Here is a 26,315-nt window from a genome sequence, read left to right as displayed (position 1 = left end):
ACTGTCAATGTTTTCATTTATCTCCTGTAGCTATTGGCTTTCACTCTAGAGTATGTGGGGATCTTATGTTGTACGTGAGGAAAATGGATGAATGGGTCCCCAGGCCCATCTATCTCTGCATCTTCCATAATAGTCTGCTTTGATCTATTCAATATATTATTTTTAGCATAAGATTTTAGTTTGAAAAATGAGTTCTAAAACTGAATTTTTAAGAAATCTACACTATACATTTCTTTAGGTGAGAGATAATTTCTTATACTTTTTTGCCATTTCCCAGTGCAGACAGTAAGATTGTATATGAAGTTGATGTCCAATAAATGTTCAACCAGTGATAGAACTAAAAGCTCCTGTGGCTCTTAGTCTTACAGCAGAATCTGAGGCATTTTTCCACCTATTGCAGTTATTCCAAATGACACGACTTGTCCCCAAATGGCCATCTACTCTTCTTATAAAAACACAAATGCTATAAACTTCATTCTCATAGACCCAATAAATATGGGGCTCTTGGAATGGATTAAAATATTTTATTGACTTTCTGAGTATATTCTAATGGCAGAGAAGGTGCTCTTGAAATCTTTTGGAAGTGTATTAAAGTTAGCAACAATTCTTGTACTTCTCTGCAAAGTTGGAGATTATATTTACACAGACACTCATGCAAGGGCAGTGAGAAACATTCAAAAGTTTATAAACCAAACTGTTAGTAGCATTTATTTTTCAATAGTAGAATTATGAATGTTTCTTATTTTTCCTTTTTGTATATCTGCATTTCATAAGTTTGTTTGTTATAAAATCTAATAAAATGTATTTTACTGAGAAACTGTATACAAAAAAATGAGAGAGAGAGAAACAAGGTGGGGGAAAGAGAGCCAAATAGAGAGCGAAAGATGGGAAGGAAGAATGAAAAGGAGCGAACATTGAAATCTGCATTTGAATTTCTTTATATATATATATATATAAAACTGCATTTTAGATTATGGGATACATGTAAAAAAACATGCAGGATTGTTGCACAGGTACATAAATGGCAATGTGTTTTGCTGCCTCCATCCCCATCACCTATATCTGGCATTTCTCCCATGTTATCCTTCCCCAACTCCCTACCCTCCACTGTCCCTCCCCTAGTCTCCCCCAACAGACCTCAGTGTGTGATGCTCCCCTCCCTGTGTCCATGTGTTCTCATTGTTCAACACCCACCTATGAGTGAGAACATGTGGTGCTTGATTCTCTCTTCCTGTATCAGTTTGCTGAGAATGATGGTCCCTACAAAGGACACAAACTCATTGGTTTTTTATGGCTGCATAGTACTCCATGGTGTATATGTGCCACATTTTCCCTGTCCAGTCTATCATCGATGGGCATTTGGGTTGGTTCCAAGTCTTTGCTATTGTAAACAGGGCTGCATTGAACATATGTGTGCATGTGTCCTTATAATAGAACGATTTATAATCCTTTGGATATATACTCAGTAATGGGATTGCTGGGTCAAATGGAATTTCTATTTCTAGGTCCTTGAGGAATCGCCACACTGTCTTCCACAATGGTTGAACTAATTTACACTCCCACCAACAGTGTAAAAGTGTTCCTATTTCTCCACATCCTCTCCAGCATCTGTTGTCTCCAGATTTTTTAATGATTGCCATTCTAACTGACATGAGATGGTATCTCAAAGTAGTTTTGATTTGCGTTTCTCTAATGACCAGTGATGATGAGCATTTTTTCATATGCTTGTTGACCTGATATGTCTTCTTTTGAAAAGTGTCTGTTCATATCCTTCACCCACTTTTGGATGGGTTTGTATGGTTTTTTCTTGTAAATTTGTTTTAGTTCTTTGTAGATTTTGGATGTAAGTCCTTTGTCAGATGGGTAGATTGAAAAAATTTTTTCCCATACTATTCGTTGCTGGTTCACTCTAATGATTGTTTCTTTTGCTGTGCAGAAGCTCTGGAGTTTAATTAGATCCCATTTGTCTATTTTGGTTTTTGTTGCCAATGCTTTCGGCATTTTAGTCATGAAGTCCTTGCCTATGCCTGTGTGCTAAATGGTTTTGCCTAGGTTTTCTTCTAGGGTTTTTATGGTGTTTGGTCTTATGTTTAAGTCTTTACTCCATCTGGAGTTAATTTTAGTGTAAGGTGTCAGCAAGGGGTCCACTTTCTGCTTTCTGCACACTGCTAGCCAGTTTTCTCAACACCATTTAGTGAACAGGGAATCCTTTCTCCATTGCTTGTTTTTGTCAGGTTTGTCAAAGATCAGATGGTTGTAGATGTATGGCATTGCCTCCGAGGCCTCTGTTCTGTTCCATTGGTCTATATCTCTGTTTTGGTACCAGTACCATGCTGTTTTGATTACTGTAACCTTGTAGTATAGTTTGAAGTCAAGTAGTGTGATGCCTCCAGCTTTGTTCTTTTTGCTTAGAATTGATTCGGCTATGGAGGCTCTCTTTTGATTCCATATGAAGTTTAAGGTGGTTTTTTCCAGTTCTGTAAAGAAGGTCACTGGTAGCTTGATGGGGATAGCACTGAATCTATAAATTACTTTGGGCTGTATGGCCATTTTCACGATATTGATTCTTCCTAACCATGAGCATGAAATGTTTCTCCATCTGTGTCCTCTCTTATTTTGTTGAGCAGTGGTTTGTAGTTCTCCTTGAAGAGGTCCTTTACATCCTTTGTTAGTTGTATTCCTAGGTATTTTATTCTCTTTGTAGCAATTGTGAATGGCAGTTCGTTCTTGATTTGGCTCTCTTTAATTCTGTTATTTGTGTATAAGAATGCTTGTGATTTCTGCACATTGATTTTGTATCCTGAGACTTTGCTGAAGTTGCTTATCAGTTTAAGGAGATTTTGGGCTGAGATGATCGGGTCTTCTAAATATACAATCATGTCATCTGCAAATAGAGACAATTTAACTTCCTCCTTTCCTAACTGAATACCCTTTATTTCTTTTTCTTGCCTGATTGCTCTGGCTAGAACTTCCAATACTGTATTGAATAGGAGTGGTGAGAGAGGTCATCCTTGTCTAGTGCTAGATTTCAAAGGGAATGCTTCCAGTATTTGCCCATTCAGTATGATAAATGCTGTGGGTTTGTCATAAATAGCTTTTATTATTTTGACATACATTCCATAGATACCTAGTTTATTGAGAGTTTTTAGCATAAAGGGCTGTTGAATTCTGTCCAAGGCATTCTCTACATCTGTTGAGATGATCCTGTGGTTTTTTTCTTTGGTTCTGTTTATGTGTTGAGTTCTGTTTATGTGGTGAATTACGTTTATAGACTTGTGTATGTTGAACGAGCTTTGCATCCCCGAGATGAAGCCTTCTTGATTTGAATTTCTTAATAGATTTTCTCTGCATTCATCCTTTAATTGCTGTTAGCCAAAGTACTTTTGCTTCCATTTTCTGGTGACAAAGCTATCTGTGGCTTCTCTGTATCTCTGGTAGACAGGCATGGTAAGTCAATGTCCATAGTGTGCCTCAAGGATTACAAAAGCCATCATCCAAAGACAGTTATGTCCTTAATGAACATGCCCCTGAAAAGGAGCAAACATGAAGCCTGAGGCTATTGCATATTCTTATTTTTTAGACATTGTCATTGTAAGACAATGGAGTCATAGAACTCTAGCACAGAGATTCAGAAAAGATAGTATCTGTTCTACTCTTCACCTCAAGACACCTGAAGTTCAGAGAGGGGATGTGATTTATGCAAAATAATCCTCCTTTTCCTGTGAGATCTCCTTCTCCACCTTTTCTTGGCTTCCTTGCTCAATAACAACAGCTCTGTATTCTCAGTTTTCTCGTTAGTCAGTTTTTAGAAGCTGCGTGTGTAGAACATTATCCAGATAAATAGGACCAAAAGCAAAATACGTTGGAAACAAAGCTGCATCTCATTTCTACTGCCATAGCTACTTTGCTTAATGACCTAACTACACCATCACTTTGGTCAGGGTATTGATTATTCAAGGAAGAGAGTGTTATTGAAAAGAAGTGAGTCAGAGAATCCAGGCAGGGAAACATTGCTGTCAACACGCTACCAGAGGAGTTATCAGGAGATAGGGAGAAAGGGAATAGTAGCAAGTTGGATAGCAAGTTAGGGAAAATCAAGAGACTTTTCATATTTAAGACACAGAAGGAAAAATTTGCAGTCTCCAATTGGCTCAGTTCACTCAGGCTATCATAAGCAGGCCAAAGTCAAAGGGTCACCCATTGGGCTTTGTCCTTTTGAAATAAATCCCAGCTGCACTGTTTCAGTAGTCCAGGCCTGGGCTGCCAGACTTATACTGATTTTTAGTAACTGAAGCTTGTTTGTTTCCTATAGCTGCTATAACAAATTACCATGAACTGGATGGCTTAACACAATGGAAATTTATTCCCTCATAGTTTTGGTTAGGAGTCCAAAATCAAGGTTGGGTGAGGGTTGATTTCTTCTGATGGCACTTAGAAAGAACCTGTTCCATGTCTCTGTCCCAGCTTCTGGCTATTGCCAGTAATCCTTGGTATTCTTTGGCTTGTAGATAGATCATGCCAACCTCTGCCTCTGTTATCAGATAGTTTTCCTCGTGTCTGTCTGTGTCTCCTTCTTATAATAAGGACACCATTCATATTGGATTAAGGGCCCACCCTACCCTAGTATCACCTCATATTAATATTATATTTGCAATTACCCTATTTCCCAACAAGGTCACCTTCTGAGGATCAGAAGGTTAGGACTTCAACATATTTTTTGGAGGGGCGTGGACAAAATTTAGCCCATAACACGGAGTTTAACTGAGCAATGGGTTTGCTTCCTTAATTGAGAAGAGGGCTGTGTCCAGTTGGAATGATCAAATGTGGCAGTTTTGACGTTGATTTGTGAGTCAGTGCTCCATGAGAAATAAGGAAACGGCAGTAAAGGGAATGCTCAGGGCATTTAAGAGAAGGTGAGGATAAATTCATAGTGGCTGAGCTGTGAGTTTGGGCAAAGCTAATGATGGGAGCACACGAGCCACCTCCAGCAGTAGTTCCTGAGGCTCAGACACACCTCAAGAGGAGAGTTGTTTGCTGGAAGACCAAGTAGGCCCATGAAATGGAGGAATTCAAGTTTATCTGTGGAAATATTTAAATAGTTGGGCTCAACTGCCCTCAAGATTGATAACTCTAGCCTACTCTTGCCTGTTTGCCATTCTCTTTTGAGAATTCTTGCAAATATATATGAAAGCCACCATGCTACCCTTCTTCCATGACTCACTGTAGCAAGGATTGCAAATGAAAAGACCTACAGGGGCCAAGAAATAAGAGAAATGAGTGAAGTGGGCCGAGTATAGAATTCTGAAAATCCATAGATTTTTAGTAATTTAATTGGTACTGGGTCTCAGTGCTAGGGAGGATTAAGGGAATGTTAGGGATTGTAACAAACTAAAGAGCGTATGCCCCATCTGCAGAAAGAGCCACTTAGCTAGAACTGCCATGGGCAACTGTGCATGAGGGCATTGGCTATGGAGTCAAAAAAGCAAGCGAAATTCAGCTTGTTCTCTTCTCACCAAGCTGTGACCCCACTGGCCTCCCTCAGCCCAGTGGGGTCAACTTTTTTATAATTAATGCAAAAGTGTAGTTTAGGTAGAGAGTAGCACTGGCTCCAGTTCATTGTTGGCAGTTGAGAATGTAAGCTCTGTATTTTTAGATGCTTAGATTTTTGAAAAGAAACTAGAAAAATGCATCTTCATATGTAATCTCCTAATTTTTAAATATTGGCACAAATGTTGAAACCCCTGCATGGGCCAGCGAATCCATGCCATCAGGCTCTGTATTGCCACTATGCGAGTCTCTTTTGTTAGGAAAAGGGGATGTGGCATAACACCAATATACAAGCTTGTTGTTAGGCCACAGGTGAGGGTATTGATAACCTTTGCCTCCTAGAGAATTTCAGGATTAGTTACAGGAGCCTAGGACCCTGTCAGCCCTAGTGTGACCTATCAAAGCAGCCCCTTTTGAACATCTTTTGAGTGTGAATTTCTAGTGTGAATGTCTGTGAATTACTAGATATGTCACCTTGGGCAAATCATTTGACTTCTAAATAGTTGTTTTGTTTCAGCACCAAAGAAAATTCTTTTGGAAGCTTCTTACCATGATTAAATCAGATAAATCTATAAAGTGCCTGGTATGGCTGTTACCCAATACAGTATTTGCTATTATTTTCAAGACTTGGCTTTGAGTGCACACTGGTACCCTTTTCACAAGGATGGACTGCAACTGCATTCTTATTCTTTCTTTTCCCAATCCGATTATCCCCTTGAGAAACAAAGCCTAACAATCCTACCAATAATCATTGCAGCATTCAGCTTCGGGGAACAGTAACCTCCATCATCACCAACTATTTACAAGCATGACATAAATAGTTGTATTAAATCACATGAAGGAAACTTGAAGATAATCTGCATCAATTTCCTCATTTGCCAGATGAGAAAACAGCCTCACAGAGAAAAAATACTCATCTATGGCCACACAGCTAAATATTAACGGAACATGAAATATAGTTTATATTTGTGTTTTTGTTTTAATTTTGAGCTTGAAAGAAGTTTATGCTTTTAATTGAAACTTTAAACATTATAGTTATTATTTCAAGCAATGCTGAGTAATAAATGTGTTCTTAATTGATTTGACAATGAAATACAAATTTTCCAATCTGAAATAAAATGTAAAAATAAAAATATGTGGTCCAAACCCCACCCCTCATTCTCTACCCCATCTTTGAAGGAAATAGATTGTATTAGAAACATCTTGCACTGGGATGTAATAAAAGTTTATATTTAGCTTTTTTAAATGGAGGGTTTGCTTTGATGTCTTTTGGGGGGAACCTGGGAACAATGTGCTTGTACCTTCCATATGGACATGTTGTGAGGATAAAATGATTGGTGCCTGGTACCTCATTAGTCCTCATTCCATGGTAGTTTTGATTCTCTTTTGTATTCCTGCACACTGTGCCCTAAGCCCCATTCCTGGCCAGAAAAGGTATATGGATGCTATACTTACACACCCTGCTATGAGCATTTTGGGGCCAAATCAGTGTCTTTTATTTTGTTTAGATCTGGAAACTAGTATAAGACATCACTATGAACACACACACTAAGTAAAAGTTTGTTGAATTTAATTGATTTATTATGCTGCATTCCATTGTAAGAATTCAGACTGTGCTCTGAGCACAAATTCATATACATATGTGTTTGTATGTTTATAGCCCCACCACATGCTACAAAGGATTTAAGACTACTCAAACCAATAATATAAATATTATTCTCAAGAAACTCAAGTTGTTGTTGCTTAAATAAAAGGCTGGAATAAAACACTAGCATGTAATTTATGAAATAACTGCCTCCTTGCACTCTGATGACTAGTATACTTATTGAGCTTCTCTCAGATGACAGCTCACATATATATGATCACTTAAAAGGACTCGTGGACTAGAATCAGGGGACCATCAGGTCTACTTTGTCTCCAGGTCACTTTGACACAACCAGGGTGATTCTTTACCAGATCTTCTCTAAGGTGCTTGGAAGAGCAGATATTTCAGTGGTGGCTTGTTTTAAATGCTGCCCTCGTTCTCCTCTAGATAAAATAAATCTGGGGATGATCCAAGATGGCCGAATAGGAACAGCTCTTGAGTGCAGCTCCCAGCAAAAACAACACAGAGGGTGAGTGCCCACCACATTTCCAAAAAATTTTCACTGCCCACAGACCAGGAGATTCCCAGGCTGAAAAGTGCACAAGTTTTCAGCATGGCAGTTTCAGCTGGTGCTGGCTTGGTGCACAGAAACTCACACAAATCTGGGCAGCCATTTCAACTGGCTCCTGGAATGCCTGGGAGACAGAGCTGCCCATTCAACTGAAAGGGAGGGGGCAGAGACAGGGAGCCAGGCTATCTGGCTTGGTGGGTACCACCCCCACAAAGCAAGGAATCTGAAAGGCTCTGGATTGAGAGTTTCCCAGCAAGTGTAGCTGGACCAAGGATGGTCCAGCTCAGTGGGTTAAGGGTGACCACGGCTACCGAGGCAGTCTGCCACTACAGAGGTAGTTCACACAGCGGCTGGGCAGAGCCTGCAGCTTAGCAACACCTCTGCTGGCAGATTGTGACTAGACTACACCATGCGGGGCAGGGCGTCTATGAAAAAAGGCAGCAGCACGACAGGAACTTATAAATAAAGCCAACCTTCCTAGGACAGAGTACCTGGGAAAAGAGGTGGTTATGAGTTCCACTGCAGCAGACTTAAAAGTACCAGACCAGCATCTCTGCATGGAACAACAGAGCTTCCAACACAGCACTTGAGCTCCTATAAGGGCAGACTGTCTCCTCAAGCAGCTACCCAACCCCCATATACCCAAAGAGACACCTCATAAAGGAGAGCTCAGGCCAACATCAGGCAGGTACCCTTCTGGGACGAAGAAAACAGAAGAAGAAACTGGCAGCAACCCTTATTGTCCTGCAGCCCCCATGGGTGATCCTCAGGCCAGCAGGGTCTGGAGTGGACCTCTAGCAGTCCTGCAGCAGAGGGGCCTGACTGTTAGAAGGAAAACTAAGAAATAGAAAGAAATAACTTCATCATCAACAAAAAGGACATCCACTCAGAGACCCTATCCAAAAGTCACCAACTACAAAGACCACAGGTAGATAAAGCCACTAAGATGGAAAAAAAACAGTGCAAAAAGGATGAAAACACCAAAACCCAGAATGCCTCTCCTCCTCCTAAGGATCACAACTCATCACCAGCTTGGGATCAAAGATGGTTGGAGAATGAATCTGAAGAACTGACAGAAACAGGCTTCAGAAGGTGGATAATAGCAAATTTCTCTGAGCTAAAAAAAAACATGTTCTAACCCAATGCAAAGAAACTAAGAACCTAGAAAAAATGTTAGATGAGATGCTAACTAGATTAAACAGCTTAGAGAAGAATATAAACGACTTGATGGAGCTGGAAAACACAGAACAAGAACTTTGCAAAGCATACACCAGTTTCAGTAGCTGAATCGACCAAGCAGAAGAAAGGATATCAGAGATTGAAGATCAACTTAATGAAATAAAATGAGAAGGCAAGAATAGAGAAAAAAGAGTGAAAAGAAATGAACAAAGCCTACAAGAAATATGGTATTATTGAAAAGACCTAATCTACATTTGATAGGTGCACCTGAATGTGACAGAGAGAATGAAACCAAGCTGGAAAACAGCCTTCAGGATATTATCCAGGAGAACATCCCCAACCTAGCAAGCCAGGCCACCATTCAAGTCCAGGAAATACAGAAACCACTACAAAGATCTTCCTCAAGAAGAGCAACCCCAAGGCACACAATCATCAGATTCACCAGGATTGAAATGAAGGAAAAAATGCTAAGGGCAGCCTGAGAGAAAGGTTGGGTTGCCCACAGAGGGAAGCCCATCAGACTCACAGTGGATCTCTCTGCAGAAACCCTACAAGCCAGAAGAGAGTAGGGACCAATATTCAACATCCTTAAAGAAAAGAATTTTCAACCTAGAATTTCGTATCCAGCCAAACTAAGCTTTATAAGCAAAGTATAAATAAAATCCTTTATGGACAAGCAATTTCTGAGAGATTTTGTGACCACCAGGGCCGCCTTACAAGGGCTCCTGAAGGAAGCACTAAAGAAGGAAAAGAACAACCAGTACCAGATACTCCAAAAGCATACTAAATAGTAAAGGCCATCGACACAATGAAAAAAATGCATCAACTAACAGGCAAAACATCCAGCTAGCATCAAAATGGCAGGGTCGAATTCACACATAACAATATTAATCTTAAATGTAAATGGGCTAAATGCCCCAACCAAAAGACACAGACTGGCAAATTGGATAAGAAGTCAGACCATTGATGTGCTGTATCCAGGAAACTCATCTCACATGCAAGGACACACACAGGCTCAAAATAAAGGGATGGAGGGAGATTTATCAAGCAAATGGAGAAAAAAAAAAAAAAAAGCAGGAGTTGCAAAGAAGGGCATTAAATAATGGTAAAAAGATTGATGCGTCAAGAAGAGCTAATGATCCTAAATATATACTAACTCCATACAGGAGCACCCAGGTACATAAAGCAAGCTCTTAACGACCTACAAAGAGACTCAGACTCCCACACAATAATAGTGGGAGACTTTAACACTCCACTGTCAATAGTAGAAAGATCAACGAGACAGGAAATTAACAAGGATATCCAGGATTTGAACTCAGATCTGGACCAAGCAGACCTAACAGACATCTACAGAACTATCCACCCCAAAACCATAGAATATACATTCTTGTTCAGCACCACATCGCACCTACTCTAAAATTGACCACATAATTGGAAGTAAATCACTCCTTAGCAAATGCAAAAGAACAGAAATCATAGCAAACAGTCTCTCAGACCACAGGGCAATCAAATTAGAATGCAGAATTAAGAAACTAACTCAGGACCACACAGCTTCATGGAAACTGAACAACTAGCTCCTGAATGTTGACTGGATAGACAATGAAATGAAAGCAGAAATAAAGATGTTCTTTGAAACTAACGAGAAGGAAGACACAATGTACCAGAATCTCTGGGACACATTTAAAGCAGTGTCTAGAGGGAAATTTATAGCAATAAATGCTCACATGAGAAGCAAGGAAAGATCTAAAATTGACACCCTATCATCAAAATTGAAAGAGCTAGAGAAGCAAGATCAAAAAAACTCAAAAGCTAGCAGAATGCAAGAAATAACTAAGATCAGAGCAGAACTGAAGGAGACACAAACACAAAAAAAGCCTTCAAAAATCAATAAATCCAGGAGCTGGTTTTTCGAAAAGATTGAAAACATAGGCAGAGCACTATCCAGATTGATAAAAAAGAAAAGAGATAAGAATCAAACAGATGCAATAAAAAACGATAAAGGGGATATCACCACTGATTCCACAGCAATACAAACTACAATCAGAGATTACTACAAACAACTCCATGGACATAAACCAGTAAACCTGGAAGAAATAGATAAATTCCTGGACACTTGCATCCTCCCAAGCCTAAACTAGGAAGAAGTTGAAACCTTTAATAGACCAATAACAAGGGCTGAAGTTGAGGCAGCAATGAATAGCCTACCAACCAAAAAAAGTCCCGGTCCAGACGGGTTCACAGCTGAATTCTATCAGATGTACAAAGAGAAGCTGGTACCATTCCTTCTGAAACTATTCCAAACAATACAAAAAGTGGGAATCCTTCCCAAATCATTTTATGAGACCAACATCATCCTGATACCAAAACCTGGCAGAGACTTAACAAAAAAAGAAAACTTCAGGCCAATATCCATGATGAACATAGATGCAAAAATCTTCAATAAAATACTGGTGAAGTGATTGCAACAGCACATCAAAAAGCTTATCCATCACGATCAAGTAGGCTTCATTCCAGGGATGCAAGCCTGGTTCAACATACGCAAGTCTATAAATGTAATCCACCACATAAACAGAACCAAAGCCAAAAACCACATGATTATCTCAATAGATGCAGAGAAGGCCTTCAACAAAATTCAACAGCGCTTTATGCTAAAAACTCTCAATAATCTGGATATCGAAGGAATAGTTCTCAAAACAATAAAAGCTGCTTACAACAAACTTACAGCCAATATCATACTGAATGGGCAAAAACTGGAAGTATTCCCTTTGAAATCTGACACTAGACAAGCATGCCCTCTCTCACACTTCTATTCAATATACTATTGGAAGTTCTACCCAGAGCAATTAGGCAAGAAAAAAAAAAAAGGGTATTCAATTAGGAAAAGAGGAACTCAAATTGTCTGTATTTGCTGACGACATGATTGTATATTTAGAAGACCCAATCATCTCAGCCCGAAATCTCCTTAAACTGATAAGCAACTTCAGCAAAGTCTCAGGATACAAAATCAATGTGCAGAAATCACAAGCATTTCTATACACCAATAACAGACTAACAGAGAGCCAAATCATGAGCAAACTCCCATTCACAATTGCTACAAAGAGAATAAAATACCTAGGAATACAACTAACAAAGGATGTAAAGGACCTCTTCAAGGAGAACCATAAGCCACTGCTCAACAAAATAAGAGAGGACACAAACAGATGGAGAAACATTCCATGCTCATGGTTAGGAAGAATCAATATCGTCAAAATGGCCATATTGTCCAAAGTAATTTATAGATTCAATGGTATCCCCATCAAGCTACCAATGACCTTCTTTACAGAACTGGAAAAAACCACCTTAAACTTCATATGGAACCAAAAGAGAGCCCACATAGCCAGACAATCCTAAGGAAAAGGAATAAAGCCAGTGGCATCACACTACCTGACTTCAAACTCTACTACAAGGTTACAGTAATCAAAAGAGCATGGCACTGGTACCAAAACAGAGATATAGACCAATGGAACAGAACAGAGGCCCTGGAGGCAATGCCACACATCTACAACCATCTAATCTTTGACAAACCTCACAAAAACATGCAATGGGGAAATAATTCCCTGTTTAATAAATGGTGTTGGGAAAACTGGATAGCAGTGTACAGAAAGCAGAAACTGGACCCCTTCCTGACACCTTACACTAAAATTAACTCCATATCGATTAAAGACTTAAACATAAGACCTAATGCCATAAAAACCCTAGAAGAAAACCTAGGCAAAACCATTCAGGACATAGGTATAGGCAAGGACTTCATGAATAAAACACCAAAAGCATTGGCAACAAAAGCCAAAATAGACAAATGGGACCTAATTAAATTCCAGAGCTTCTTTACAGCAAAAGAAACAATCATTAGAGTGAGCTGGCAACCAACAGAATGGGAAAAAATTTTTGCAATCTACCCATCTCACAAAGGGCTAATATCCACAATCTACAAAGAACTAAAACAGGTTTACAAGAAAAAAACAAACCCATCCAAAAGTGGATGAAGGATATGAACATACACTTTTCAGAAGAAGACATTTATGAGGCCAACAAACATATGAAACAATGCTCATCATCACTGATTATTAGAGAAATGCAAATCAAATTGATATCCCCTCATTGATATCCCCTCATGCCAGTTAGAATGGCAATCATTAAAAAATCTGGAGACAACAGATGCTGGAGACGATGTGGAGATATAGGAATATTTTTACACTATTGGTGGGAGTGTAAACTAGTTCAACCATTGTGGAAGACAGTATGACGCTTCCTCAAAGAACTAGAAATAGAAATTTCATTTGACTCAGCAATCCCATTACTTGGTATATAACTAAATGATCATAAATCATTCTATTATAAAGACACATGCACACATATGTTCATTGCGGTACTGTTTGCAGTAGCAAAGACCTGGAACCAACCCAAATGCCCATCGATGATAGACTGGACAGGGAAAATGTGGCACATATACACCATGGAATACTATGCAGCCATAAAAAACAATGAGTTCGTGTCCTTTGTAGGGACATGGATGAATCTGGAAACCATCATTCTTAGCAAACTGACACAGGAAGAGAGAATCAAGCACCACATGTTCTCACTCATAGGCAGGTGTGGAACAATGAGAACACGGGGACACAGGAAGGGGAGTATCACACACTGGGATCTGTTGGGGGGGCCAAGGAAGGGACAGCAGGGCCGTGGGGATGTCGGGGAGTTATAACATGAGGAGAAATGCCAGATGTAGGTGATGGAGGGATGGTGGCAGCAAACCACATTGCCATGTGTGTACCTATGCAATATCCTGCATGATCTGCACATGTACCCCAGAACCTAAAGTACAATTAAATAAATAAATAAATAAGTAAATCTCATGACCAGCCTGTATTGGACCAGCCAGTGGGGAATGCTCCCACACAGGCTCCATCATCCAGAAAATGAGGGTGCTTCTCAGCAGGGCTTTTCCTGTAAAGAGATTTCAGAAGGGAACCACTACAGCAAAGTCAGGAGGAGGCATGAAGATTGGTGGCACATGGCTTTGTGGGTGCTATAAGGGACAGATGATGGCTGAGGACCAGGAACCACCTCTGATGCTAATACCCCATAAGCGCCTTCAGAAATACAGACAGAACCACTGAACTGGCTGATTTACCTTAAATTGATCAAAATTAAGTTTCCAGTCACAAAAGGGAATGAAGAATCCTACGTATGCATTAAGTTTAGCTGTAGGGAAGGTGAGCTTTTATGTTCCTGAGCCTGTGGACTGAAATTTTTACAAAGTGCATACATTCAGGTAGGTTTAAATCTGACTTTTTTTCTGATTTGTATAGAGACATCGGCTCATTATAAAAATTTTGCCTGGCTTAATTGTTAACACCTGTTTCCTGAAAAAAGAATTTTTACATTTATATAGAACTGTATCAGTTAAAAGGGGTGTATGTTTGTGTGTTTACTGTCTCATTTAGTCCTAATGATAACAGTATGATAGGAATCTAGCCTTATATTACAGATGAGAAAACTAAGGCTTATACAGCATATAAAAATTATCCAGGATCACCAGCTACAAATGGATGCAGCCAGAATTAGAACTCCTGTCTTCCAATTCTTGTGCTGCTGCCTTTTCTTTTTCTTTCCTCCAGCTGAGTTACTGTCCTTATTATAGCTCTTTGTAAAATCACCTCTTCTCTATTTCACAGGGCAGATTATTTCTGTCTTAGTACAAATAAGAAAACAGATTTGAAAGGGCCTTGGGACCAGTGAAGGGAATCCCAAACATTACCATCTCTTTTGCACTGATACTCCTCAGATTTGAAGTTACAATTATTTCTCCTCTTAAGCAACTGATACCTGCCAGTTCTTTAGGATTTAGTCCCATAATAGTATCCCACTCCACTTTTTACTCATTTACTCCACGGTCTTTGCCCATTTCTCCCTCCTCAAGAGCCCACTGACTAAAGGATGTCAGGTAACAAGAAGATTGATGAGAAGTCCAGAGGCCACATCTGGGTCAATGAGCAGAGATCAGCAGATACCATTTCCCTTATAAAGGAATTTTAAACACATTCATGTCTCCAGTCTAAGTGGAAGAAACCTCATGTTTATCACTGGAACTCAGACTTTATTCATTCATTTATTCATCATGTATTTACCATGAATGGAATGTCTACTTTGTGCTAGAAACCATTGTGGTGCAGGCCATTTAAAAAATAATAGGCCTTTAATTCTGTATTTGCAGAGTTCTCTTCTAGTGGGAAAAAGTAAATCGAAAGATAATTGCATATATAGGTGCAAAAATAAAACCTGACCATGTATGCCAATGTATGTCAACTACTGCCATTATTATTGTAATCATGAGCATCATCAGTCATATGGATAGAGTGTTACTATTGGCCTAAACAGATGGAAAAGTCTTCAGCAAGAAGGCACATTTGAACTGGGCCTTGAGTTTTGTCAGGCAGCTGATGACAGCATATTGTATGATTTGCTTTTCTTGGTGGCAAATGACAAGCTGGAGACCAAGTGTTGTTCTTCCAGAATTTTTTTTTTTTTTTTTTTAATATGGTTAGAATCCAGTCTTCTGCTTTTGGAAGCAATGGCTATGAAATATGGAAGCAATTATTAAAAGACCTGCAAACAAATTTCCACTGATCATTGAAAAATTTATACAATAAAATGATAAATGCCAAACATATTTTAACCTCAGGACCCTTAATTTCAATGGCATAGACTAAGTAAAGCTGCTCAAAAGTCCAGTGCAAAACAACTAATCCTATTTAAGAACAATCAATCTTATCTGACTGATGTTAAATGAAAGATCAGAATTTTTAAGTCAGAGAACAACAGGAAACTACAATCAGGCAAAATAAGCAAAATAAGCTTCCATAGACATCATTCTTATCACAATTTCAGAGAGTGCCATCTTTTGTCTTCTGAATACATACTAGAGTCAAGTGCACACATAAACCCTGATCTATCTGTTGTCATCACCTACAAGCTTATCTCACAGGCTTTACTACACTACTTCCACATACCCGAAAACTGTTTACAGTCCCTTATAATCCTGTAATCCTATAAGACTAACTCCTGACATTTGGCAACTGTTTACACAGAATCAATGTTACTTCAACTCTCTGGCATGCCTTAGGTATGGCAATGGAATGGCCCAACACCTGAGGTCACTGGCTCAGCATTTTAATTTTTATCGTAGATCCTGGCCTTTATCATTCTCACGAATAGAACTAAAAATGGAGGAGCCTTCAAACACACCCAAAATTCCAGGTCCCAGGCACATGCCAGAGTTTAACATTAAATTGACTGCAATCTAGTTCCCACCAAAAGCTTAGCTGAGAAAAATGGTATTTATGCAAGAAGTATAAGAGGCCTAGTCTCCATTTACTGCTCTAAAATCCATATATAAAATGACAAAAATAGCATTCATAAACATGCCTATAAATGTCTTTGACAACTCAGCTCCATTTTCCCTCCATGAATCTATCTCATTTAATGAAGTGGTTGCAAGACTGAAAACTACATTCACCAGAAACCTTGCTAGCACGGGACTAACAGATTATACCAAAGCACTAGTCTGCAAAGCTAAAAGGAGGGGAAAAAAGTGGAAGGTGTATTATTGCTTCTCAACCCTGGCAGATAGTAGAGTCAGTGGGTTTTAAGACTCATGAAATGTTGTGTGGCTTTCAGGCATTTTGCTGTAAGTGTTCACCTTGGTGTTGAAAACACTGACAGCAATTTTCTATGATCCTTGCATTATCCTGGAACCTTGAACGCTAGAGGCAACACAGGGGTTAAAGGCATTTGTTGTTCCTTTTTCTGGGAATGTTCTGCATTCACACACACACATGGTTCACAGATTCATTTCATTCATGCTTCTGCTCAGATGTCACTTTCTGATCACTATATATAAAAGTACACTCATGTCACTTGAACCCTCACACCCTTTCTTATTCTTCTTCATTGTACATATTCAATTTCTATTTTTTAATATGTGGTTTATTTACTCATTGATCTTCTATTGGAATGTCAGCTCCAAAAAAGCATGAACTTTGTTTTGTTCACTGTGGTGTTCTTGAAATAGTGCCTACAACATTAAAGGTACACAGTAAATGCTGGTTCAATGAATGAATGTTGAATACATGCATACATAAAAAGTATACTCATGTGTTACTTAACAATAGGGATATGTGCCGAGAAATGCTTCATTAGGCAATTTTGTCATTGTGCGAACATAATAGAGTATACTTACACAAACCTAGATGGTACAGCCTACTACACACCTATGCTATATGGTATAGCTTGCTGCTCCTAGGCTACAAATCTCAACAGCATCTTACTGTACTGAATACTATGGACAGTTATAACATATTGGTGAGTATTTATGTATCTAAACATAGCAAACATTGAAAAGGGACAGTAAAATTACAGTATTAAAATCTTTTGAGACTACTGTCATATATGCAGTCTGTTGTTAACCAAAAAGTTGTTATGCAGCACATAACTGTAGTTAATAATAATAATAGCAATAGGTAACCTCTACAAGCAGTTCTATATGCTAGCACTATGCTAAGTAATGACATACATCATCTCATCCAATTCTTCCAATAACTCTGGGAAAGGAGGCAATGAGGATTATCTCTCAGCATTCCATTCTCCTTGAGGCAGTGTTTCTATATTGGTTCTGGTGTAGAAGTGACAGCATCAAAGGGAAGCCCAGAATCTTTGTTTTATGGCTGGAGAAGGTACTTCTCTCTTCCAGATAAGAAGCAGAATGTGATACAGACTCCAGCAGCCATTTCACTACCACAAGCTGTGTCAACGTAAGGTTGAAATTAATAAGATTTCAAAGAAGGCAAAAGACAAGAGAAATAACTTGGGCCTATAGTTATATCACTGAGCTGCTACACCAACACTTGCCTGAAGCTCATCCTACTTCTTTCATTTACATAAACCAATAAATTCCCTTGATTATTTAATCCAGCTTGAAGGGTTTTGTTGTTGTTACTTGCAACTGAAAGCATCTTAATCAATCCAGGTAGATACTATTTAGTATCTGAGTGATCTAAAGCAGGTCTACAGAACCTCTCTCTGCTTCTGTTCTCTTTTGTAGAGTGAGGATAATAATACAACTTTGCTCTGGATTTTTGTGGGGATTAAAAAAATAATGTAGGTAAAAGCACCAAGCATAGTATTCAATACATAGTAAGACATTAATACATATGGTCTAACATTACATTAAGAAGTTTTATAATGAAAGGAAGAATGGAGGACTGTAATTGGTTTAGATGAGACACCTGATCGTATTTACTCCCATGGCAAATTTTTGATACCTCTGTTACCGTGCATATGTATTTTGTTATTTTGTTTACCTGTCAGCCTCCTGAGAACTTCTAGAATTTGAAGGCAAGACCATGTCTTAACGTTCCTTGCATTTGTCCTAGTGTCCAACATTGTGTCAGGCATATGGCAGGTATTTCACTGAAGTCTTGAACTAAAGAATTAACTTGTGAAAAAGGAGCCTCAGAAGGAGAAGAATAGAGTTAAGTGTTGGAAAAAGCATGACTAATGGACTAAGTTTCAGGGGCAGGCAGAAGGAGAGGTGACCAGAGCCCAGGTGGAAAGATTAGTCTCAAAAAGGAGGAAGGTTAATAACAAGTGGGATCCAATTTCTGCCCTCAAATGACTGTCACCACATTTCTTTTAGAGCTATGCACACAGCCAGGCACTAAATATCTCCCAGTGACTATGACTACAGCAAGGCTTGATAAAAACACTTGTAACTTAACAGAAAAAAAAATCACAATGAACTTTCCTTCACAGGGGCTGGGGCCAGTGAATTCATGTTTATGTTACAGGTTAAATTGAAAATGACTTTTTAAAGAGGTAATCGTGAGATCTCTTTAATATTAATCCTCACTACATCACACAGTATGGTGAGAATAGAACAGCTTCAACAGGGAAGCGACAGAAGTTGCCTAAGCTCCCAATAAATATCTTGACACTGTCTAGTAGTATTATTAGAAATATTTCATTTTTTTCTTCACCATTAGGTGTGTTGGGGGGGGACAAACCATGTATTGATACTCTTCTGTAAACATGGATTAATCATGGATCAAATCATTTGTAGTAAACCAAGTTCAACAATACCATTGTTTCTGAATTAAGTAGCAGCAATAATGTTCCTGACACAGGGTTGTCCCTGGGGATACAGAGATAACTGAGACGTGACTCTGTCCTCATAAAAATTATACTTTTTCTTAACTAACATCCAGCTGTTGATATAGTTATATCAAGCTATATCAGGTTTAAGGAGGAAGAAGGCAAATAGAAGATGGTAAGGTCAACTTGAGAATTCTGGATTGTGTTTACAGTAGCAAGGCATCTCCTGGGGCTAATCAAGATTGATTTCATATTTCTAGCTAACATTTTCCACTTTTGTGATTATCCAGTGCTCCCATTTAACCTTCCCAGGCTGCACTGGTGGGCATATACTCCTTTCCTCAGAGACTTAAAATGTTATATAAGTAAAAAGCACAACAGAAACATCTGTAAACCACTTCTGAGCACATCTAAGGGGGCCAGGTGTGTGGACTGGTCCACAAGTTATCTATCTCAGCACCTTTATTTTTGTGCATTGAAAGATCTGTTTCTAATTTGGACTCTGTGCAGGAAGTGGTTTTTATTGCCAGAGGAATTTAGATGTTCTTTTCAACATTTCCCACAATGGCACCCTTCTTCCTTTCTACTCTCCTACCCCACAACTACCAAGGCTCATGAAGGCAAGAGTATTTTCATAGAGAAAGCTGCAGCATGATGCATGGCCAGCACTTTGCAGAGCAAGATGGAAGAAATCAAGGTTTTGTAGACTATATATCAGGGAATAAAGCCCTAGAAATTAAGGATGTACAAACTTAAATGTGCAAAATTAAGGATGCAAAAAGTACAAACTTTTGAGCAAATGCATCAGAAAAGCTTTAAACTCAATAGAAAGATCCTAAAAGAAACAGCAGACGCCCCAGCACCCATGCCACACATGTGACTAGTGTAAGAGATTCTTAAGGAATACATAGACTGTCCCAGATAAAGAGTTGGTTACCATCACTTTCCTAATGATGGTAGAGTACATTTATTCATTGTTGACTATACATCAGGCACTATATTAGGGCATTATGTACTCAATCCATACTTACTCTAACTTGATCAAAGACAACTCTTTAAAATCACTACAGTTATTTTCTTAATTATATGAATAAAGATAATGAGACTCTCAATAGTGAAGGTATAGAAAAAACCTAAGTGTCTGTCAATGGATGCCTGGATAAAGAAAATGGATCAGTGATCTTTCATGTAATTATCAGAATTGTTTTGGGGGCACGATGAACCTCACCCATATAAGATGGTGAATTTAATTCTAAATGTTTGTGTTCTAATTGCTCTACTGATCAGCTCTTTCCTGATCTCTCTCTCTCTCCTCAGGCCTCTCTATTTCCTGAGACACAACAATATTGAAATTTTGCCAATTAATAACCCTAAAATCACCTCATTTTTAAGTGTTCAAGTGAAAGGAAGAGTTGCACATCTCTAATTTTAAATCAAAAGGTAGAAATGATTAAGCTTACCAAGGAAGGCATGTTGAAAGCTGAGATAGGCTTTGTGTGCCAGTTAACCAAGTTGTGAATGCAACGGAAAGTTATTGAAGAAAATTAAAAATGCTACTCCAGTGAACACATGAATCATAAAAAAGCAATACAGCCTTACTGCTGACATAGAGAAAGTTTTAGTGGTTTGGATAGAAGATCAAACCAGCCACAACACTGCCTTAAGCAAAAGCCTAATCCAGAGCAAGTCCTAAATTTCTTCTATTCTGTGAGGGCTGGGAGATAAGTGAGCAAGCTGCAGAAGAAAAATTTGAAGGTAGGAGAGGTTGATTCATAAAGATTAACAAAAGACTTCTCTGGAACATATAAGTTCCAGGTGAAGCAGCAAGTGCTGATGGAGAAGCTACAGCAAGTTACGCAGAAGAGATAGTTAAGATCATTAATAAAGGTGGCTATGCCAAACAACAGATTTTTCAGTGGTGACAAAACACCCTTCTATTGGAAGAAGATGCCAGTTTTCATAGCTGGAGAGAAATCAATGCCTGGTTCCAAAGTTTCAAAGGACAGGCTGACTGTCCCATTAGGGGCTAATGCATCTGGTGAGTTTAAAGTTGACGTTAATGCCCATTTGTCATTCCAAAAATCCTTGAGCTCTTAAGAATTATGCTAAGTACTCTGCTGGTGCTCTATAGATAGAATAACAAAGCCTATATGACAGTGTATCTGTTTATAGCATAGTTTACCAAGTATTTTATGGCCACTGCTGCGACCTACTGCTCAGAAAAAAAGATTCCTTTCAAAATACTACTGCTTATTGACAATGCACCTCATCACCAAAGATTGCTAATGGAGATGTACAAAGGGATTAATGTTGTTTTCATGTCTGTTTACACAACATGCAGTCTGCCGGCCATGAATCATGGAGTAATTTCAACTATCATGTCTCCTTATGTAAGAAATACATTTTACAAGGCTATAGCTGCCATAAATAGTGATTCATCTGATGGATATGGGCAAGGTAAATTGAAAAAAGTTTTGGAAAGAATTTACCATTCCAGATGCCATTAAGAACACTGGTAATTGTTGGGAAGAGGTAAAAATATCAACACTGATAGGAGTTTTAAGGAAGTTGATTTCAACCTTCATGGGTGACCATGAGGGGTTCAAGACTTCACTGGAGAAAGTAATTGCAGATGTAGTGGACATGCAAGAGAATTAAAATTGGAAGTGGAGCCTGAAGACGTGACGAATTGCTGCGATCTCATGATCAAACTTGAACAAACTAAGAGCTGCTTCTTACGGATGAACAAAGAAAGTTGTTTCTTGAGAAAGTTCACTATCTATTCCTTGTAAAGATGTTGTTAACACTGTTGAAACGATAACAAGGAATTTAGAATATGTACAAACATAGCTGATAGAGCAGTAGCAGAGTTTGAGAAGATTGCCTCAAATTTGGAAAGTTCTACAGTGGGTAAAATGCAATCAAACAGTAGCACATGCTGCAGAGAACTCTTCCATGCAAGGAAGAGTCAATTTATGTGACAAATTTCATTGCTATCTTATTTTAAGAAATTGCCACAGCCACTCCAACCTTTAGCAACTACCACCCTAATTAGTCAGCAGCCATCAATGTTGAAGCAAGAGCCTTCACCAGCAAAAAGACTACAACTCGCCGAAGTCTCAGATAATTGGTAGCATTTTTTAGCAATAGGGTATTTTTTAATATATACTTCAAGTTCTGGAATACATGTGCAGAACGTGCAGGTTTGTTACATAGGTATACACATGCCATGGTGGTTTGCTGCACCCATCAACCTGTCATCTACATTAGGTATTTCCCCTAATACTATCCCTCCGCTGGCCTCCCACCCCCTGACAGGCCCCGGTGTGTGATGTTCCTCTTCCTGTGAAAATGTGTTCTCATTGTTCAACTCCCACTTATGAATAAGAACATGTGGTATTTGGTTTTCTGTTCTTGTGTTAGTTTGCTGAGAATGATGGTTTCCAGCTTCATCCACATCCCTGCAAAGAACATGAACTCATCCTTTTTTATGGCTCCATAGTATTCCATGGTGTGTATGCTTTATCCAATCTATCATTGATAGGCATTTGGGTTCTAAGTCTTTGATATTGCGAACAGTGCTGCAATAAACATATGTGTGTATGTGTCTTTATAGTAGAACAATTTATAATCCTTTGGATATATACCCAGTGATGGGATTGCTGGGTCAAAATGTATTTCTGGTTCTAGATCATTGAGGAATCACCATACTGTCTTCCACAATGGTTGAACTAATTTACACTCCCACCAACAGTGTAAAAACATTCCTGTTTCTCCACATCTTCTCCAGCATCTGTTGTTTCCTGACTTTTTAATGATGGCCATTCTAACTGGTGTAAATTGTGTCTCACTGTGTCTTTGATTTGCATTTCTCTAATGGCCAGCGATGATGAGCTTTTTATCATTTGTTTGTTGACTGCATAGATGTCATATCCTTTGCCCACTTTTTGATGGGGTTGTTTGATTTTTTTCTTCTATATTTGTTTAAGTTCTTGTAGATTCTGAATATTAGCCCTTTGTCAGATGAATAGATTGCAAAAATTTTCTCCCATTCTATAGATTACCTGTTTACTCTGATGATAGTTTCTTTTGCTGTGCAGAAGCTCTGAGGTTTAATTAGATTCCATTTGTCAATTTTGATTTTTGTTGCCATTGCTTTTGGTGTTTTAGTCATGAAGCTTTTGCCCATGCCTATGTCCTGAATGGTATTGCCTGGGTTTTTTTTCTAGAGTGTTTTATGGTTTCAGATCTTACATTTAAGTCTTTAATCCATCTTGAGTTAATTTTTCTATAAGGTGTAAGGAAGGGGTCCAGTTTCAATTTTCTGTATATGGCTAGCCATTTTTCCCAACACCATTTATTAAATAGAGAATCCTTTCTCCATTGCTTGTTTTTGTCAGGTTTGTCAAAGATCAGATGGTTGTAGATGTGTGGCATTATTTCTGAGGCCTCTGTTCAGTTCCATTGGTCTATATATCTGTTTTAGTACCAGTACCATGCTGTTTTGGTTACTGTCGCCTTGTAGTATAGTTTGAAGTCAGGTAGCATGATGCCTCTGGCTTTGTTCTTTTTGCTTAGGATTGTCTTTGCTATAGTGGCTCTTTTTTGGTTCCATATGAAACGTAAAGAAGTTTTTTCTAATTCTGTGAAGAAAGTCAGTGGTAGCTTGATGGGATAGCATTGAATCCATTAAATTATTTTGGGCAGTACGGCCATTTTCATGATATTGATTCTTCCTATTCTTCAGCATAAAATGTTATTCCATTTGTTTGTGTCCTCTCTTATTTCCTTCAGCAGTGGTTTGTAGTTCTCCTTGAAGAGGTCCTTCACATCCCTTTTAAGTTGTATTCCTAGCTATTTTATTCTCTTTGTAGCAATTGTGAATGGGGGTTCACTCATAAATTCACTGTCTGTCTATTATTGGTGTATAGGAATTGTGAGTTTTGCACGTTGATTTTCAGAATTTGCTGAAGTTGCTTATCAGCTTAAGGAGATTGTGGGCTGAGAAGATGGGGTTTTCTAAATATACAACCATGTCATCTGCAAACAGAGACAACTTGACTTCCTCTCTTACTATTTGAATACCATTTATTTCTTTGTCTTGCCTGATTGAACAGGCCAAAACTTCCAATACTATGTTAAATAGGAGTGGTGAGAGAGGGCATCCTTGTCTTGTGCCAGTTTTCAAAGGGAATGCTTCCAGCTAGTGCTTTTTCAGTATGATATTGGCTGTGGGTGTGTCCTAAATAGCTCTTATTATTTTGAGATATGTTCCATGAATACTTAGTTTATTGAGAGTTTTTAGCATGAAAAGGTGTGAAATTTTATTGAAGGTATTTTCTGCATCTATTAAGATAATCATGTCATTGGCTCTGTTTATGTGATGGATTACATTTATTGATTTGCATATGTTGAACCAGCCTTGCATCCCAGGGATGAAACTGACTTGATTGTGGTGGATGAGCTTTTTGATGTGCTGCTGGATTCAATTTGCCAGTATTTTGTGGAGGATTTTTGCATTGATGTTCATCAGGGATATTGGCCTGAAATTTTTTGTTTGTTTTTTTGTTTTCTCTGCCAGGTTTTGGTATGAGGATGATGTTGGCCTCATAAAATGAGTTAGAGAGAACTCCCTCTTTTTCTATTGTTTGGAATAGTTTCAGAAAGGATGGTACCAGGCCCTCTTTGTACCTCTGTTATAAATCGGCTGTGGATCTGTGTGGTTCTGGGCTTTCTTTGGTTTGTAGGCTATTAATTACTGCCTCAGTTTTAGAACTTGTTATTGGTCTAGTCAGGGACTCAACTCCTTCCTGACTTAGACTTGGGAGGGTGTATGTTTGCAGGAATTTATTCATTTCTTCTAGATTTTCTAGTTTCTTTGCATAGAGGTGTTTATAGTATTCTCTGATGGTAGTTTGTAGTTCTGTGGGATCAGTGGTGATATCCCCTTCACCATTTTTTATTGTGTCTATTTGATTGCTCTCTTTTCTTCTTTAATAATTTGGCTACTGGTCTATCTATTTTGTTGATCTTTGCAAAAAACCAGCTCCTGGATTCATTACTTTTTTGAAGGGTTTTTCATGTCTCTGTCTCCTTCAGTTCTGCTCTGATCTTAGCTATTTCGTGTCTTCTGCTAGCTTTTGAATTTGTTTGTTATTGCTTCTCTAGTTCTTTTAATTGTGATGTTAGGTTGTGGGTTTTAGATCTTTCCTGTTTTCTCCTGTGGGCATTTAGTGCTATAAATTTCCCTCTAAAGAATGCCTTAGCTGTGTCCCAGAGATTATGGTGCATTGTGTTCTTTGTTCTCATTGTTTTCAAATATCTTATTATTTCTGCCTTAATTTCATTATTTACCCAGTAGTCACTCAGGAGCAGTTTGTTCAGTTTCCATGGAGTTGTGTAGTTTTGAGTGAGTTTCTTAATCCTGAGTTCTAATTTGATTGCACTGCGGTCTGAGAGACTGTTTGTTATAATTTCCATTCTTTTGCATTTGCTGAGGAGTGTTTTACTTCAGTGGTCAATTTTTGAGTAAGTGCAATGTGGCACTGAGAAGAATGCATATTCTGTTGATTTGGGGTGGAGAGTTCTTTTGATGTCTATTATGTCTGCTTGGTCCAGATCTGAGTTCAAGTGCTGAATATCCTTGTTAATTTTCTGTCTCATTGATCTGTCTAATATTGACAGTGGGGTGTTAAAGTCTCCTATTATTTTGTGTGGGAGTCTAATCTCTTTGTAGCTTTCTAAGAACATGCTGTATGAGTTTGGGTGCTCCTGTATTGGGTGCATATATATTTAGGATAGTTCCCTCTTCTTGTTGCATTGATCCCTTTACCATTATGTAATGCCCTTCTTTGTTGCTTTTGATCTTTGTTCGTTTAAAGTCTGTTTTATCAGAGACTAGGATTGCAACCCCTGCTTTCGTTTGTTTTCCATTTGCTTGGTAAATATTCATCCATCCCTTTATTTTGAGTCTATATGTGTCTTTGCATGTGAACTGGGTCTCCTGAATACAGTACACCATCAGAGCTTGACTCTTTATTCAGGTTGCCAGTCTGTGTCTTTAAGTGAGACATTTAGCCCACTTACATTTAAGATTAATATTGTTATGTATGAATTTGATCCTGTCATTATGATGCTAGCTGGTTATTTTGCCCATTAATTGATGCAGTTTTTTCATAATGTGGATGGTCTTTACAATTTGGTATGTTTTTGCAGTGGCTGGTATGTTTTCCTTTCCATGTTTAG

The 26,315-nt window shown here is 38.5% G+C and overlaps 1 long non-coding RNA gene across 1 annotated transcript; it reads right to left on the bottom strand.

Annotated features, from left to right (window-relative positions):
• Positions 1-3,240: 3,240 nt before the first annotated feature.
• Positions 3,241-24,548, bottom strand: LOC116555189. The gene is made up of 2 exons (XR_004270419.1): positions 24,513-24,548; positions 3,241-3,313 (listed from the first exon to the last, which is right to left on the bottom strand). It is a non-coding gene; the product is annotated as an uncharacterized LOC116555189 (long non-coding RNA).
• Positions 24,549-26,315: the final 1,767 nt, after the last annotated feature.

Source organism: Sapajus apella, unplaced genomic scaffold (genome assembly GCF_009761245.1).
Source record: "Sapajus apella isolate SASKATOON/1434 unplaced genomic scaffold, GSC_monkey_1.0 scaffold14, whole genome shotgun sequence".
Lineage (NCBI taxonomy): Eukaryota > Metazoa > Chordata > Mammalia > Primates > Cebidae > Sapajus > Sapajus apella.
This window is presented reverse-complemented; position numbering and strand designations above follow the sequence as displayed.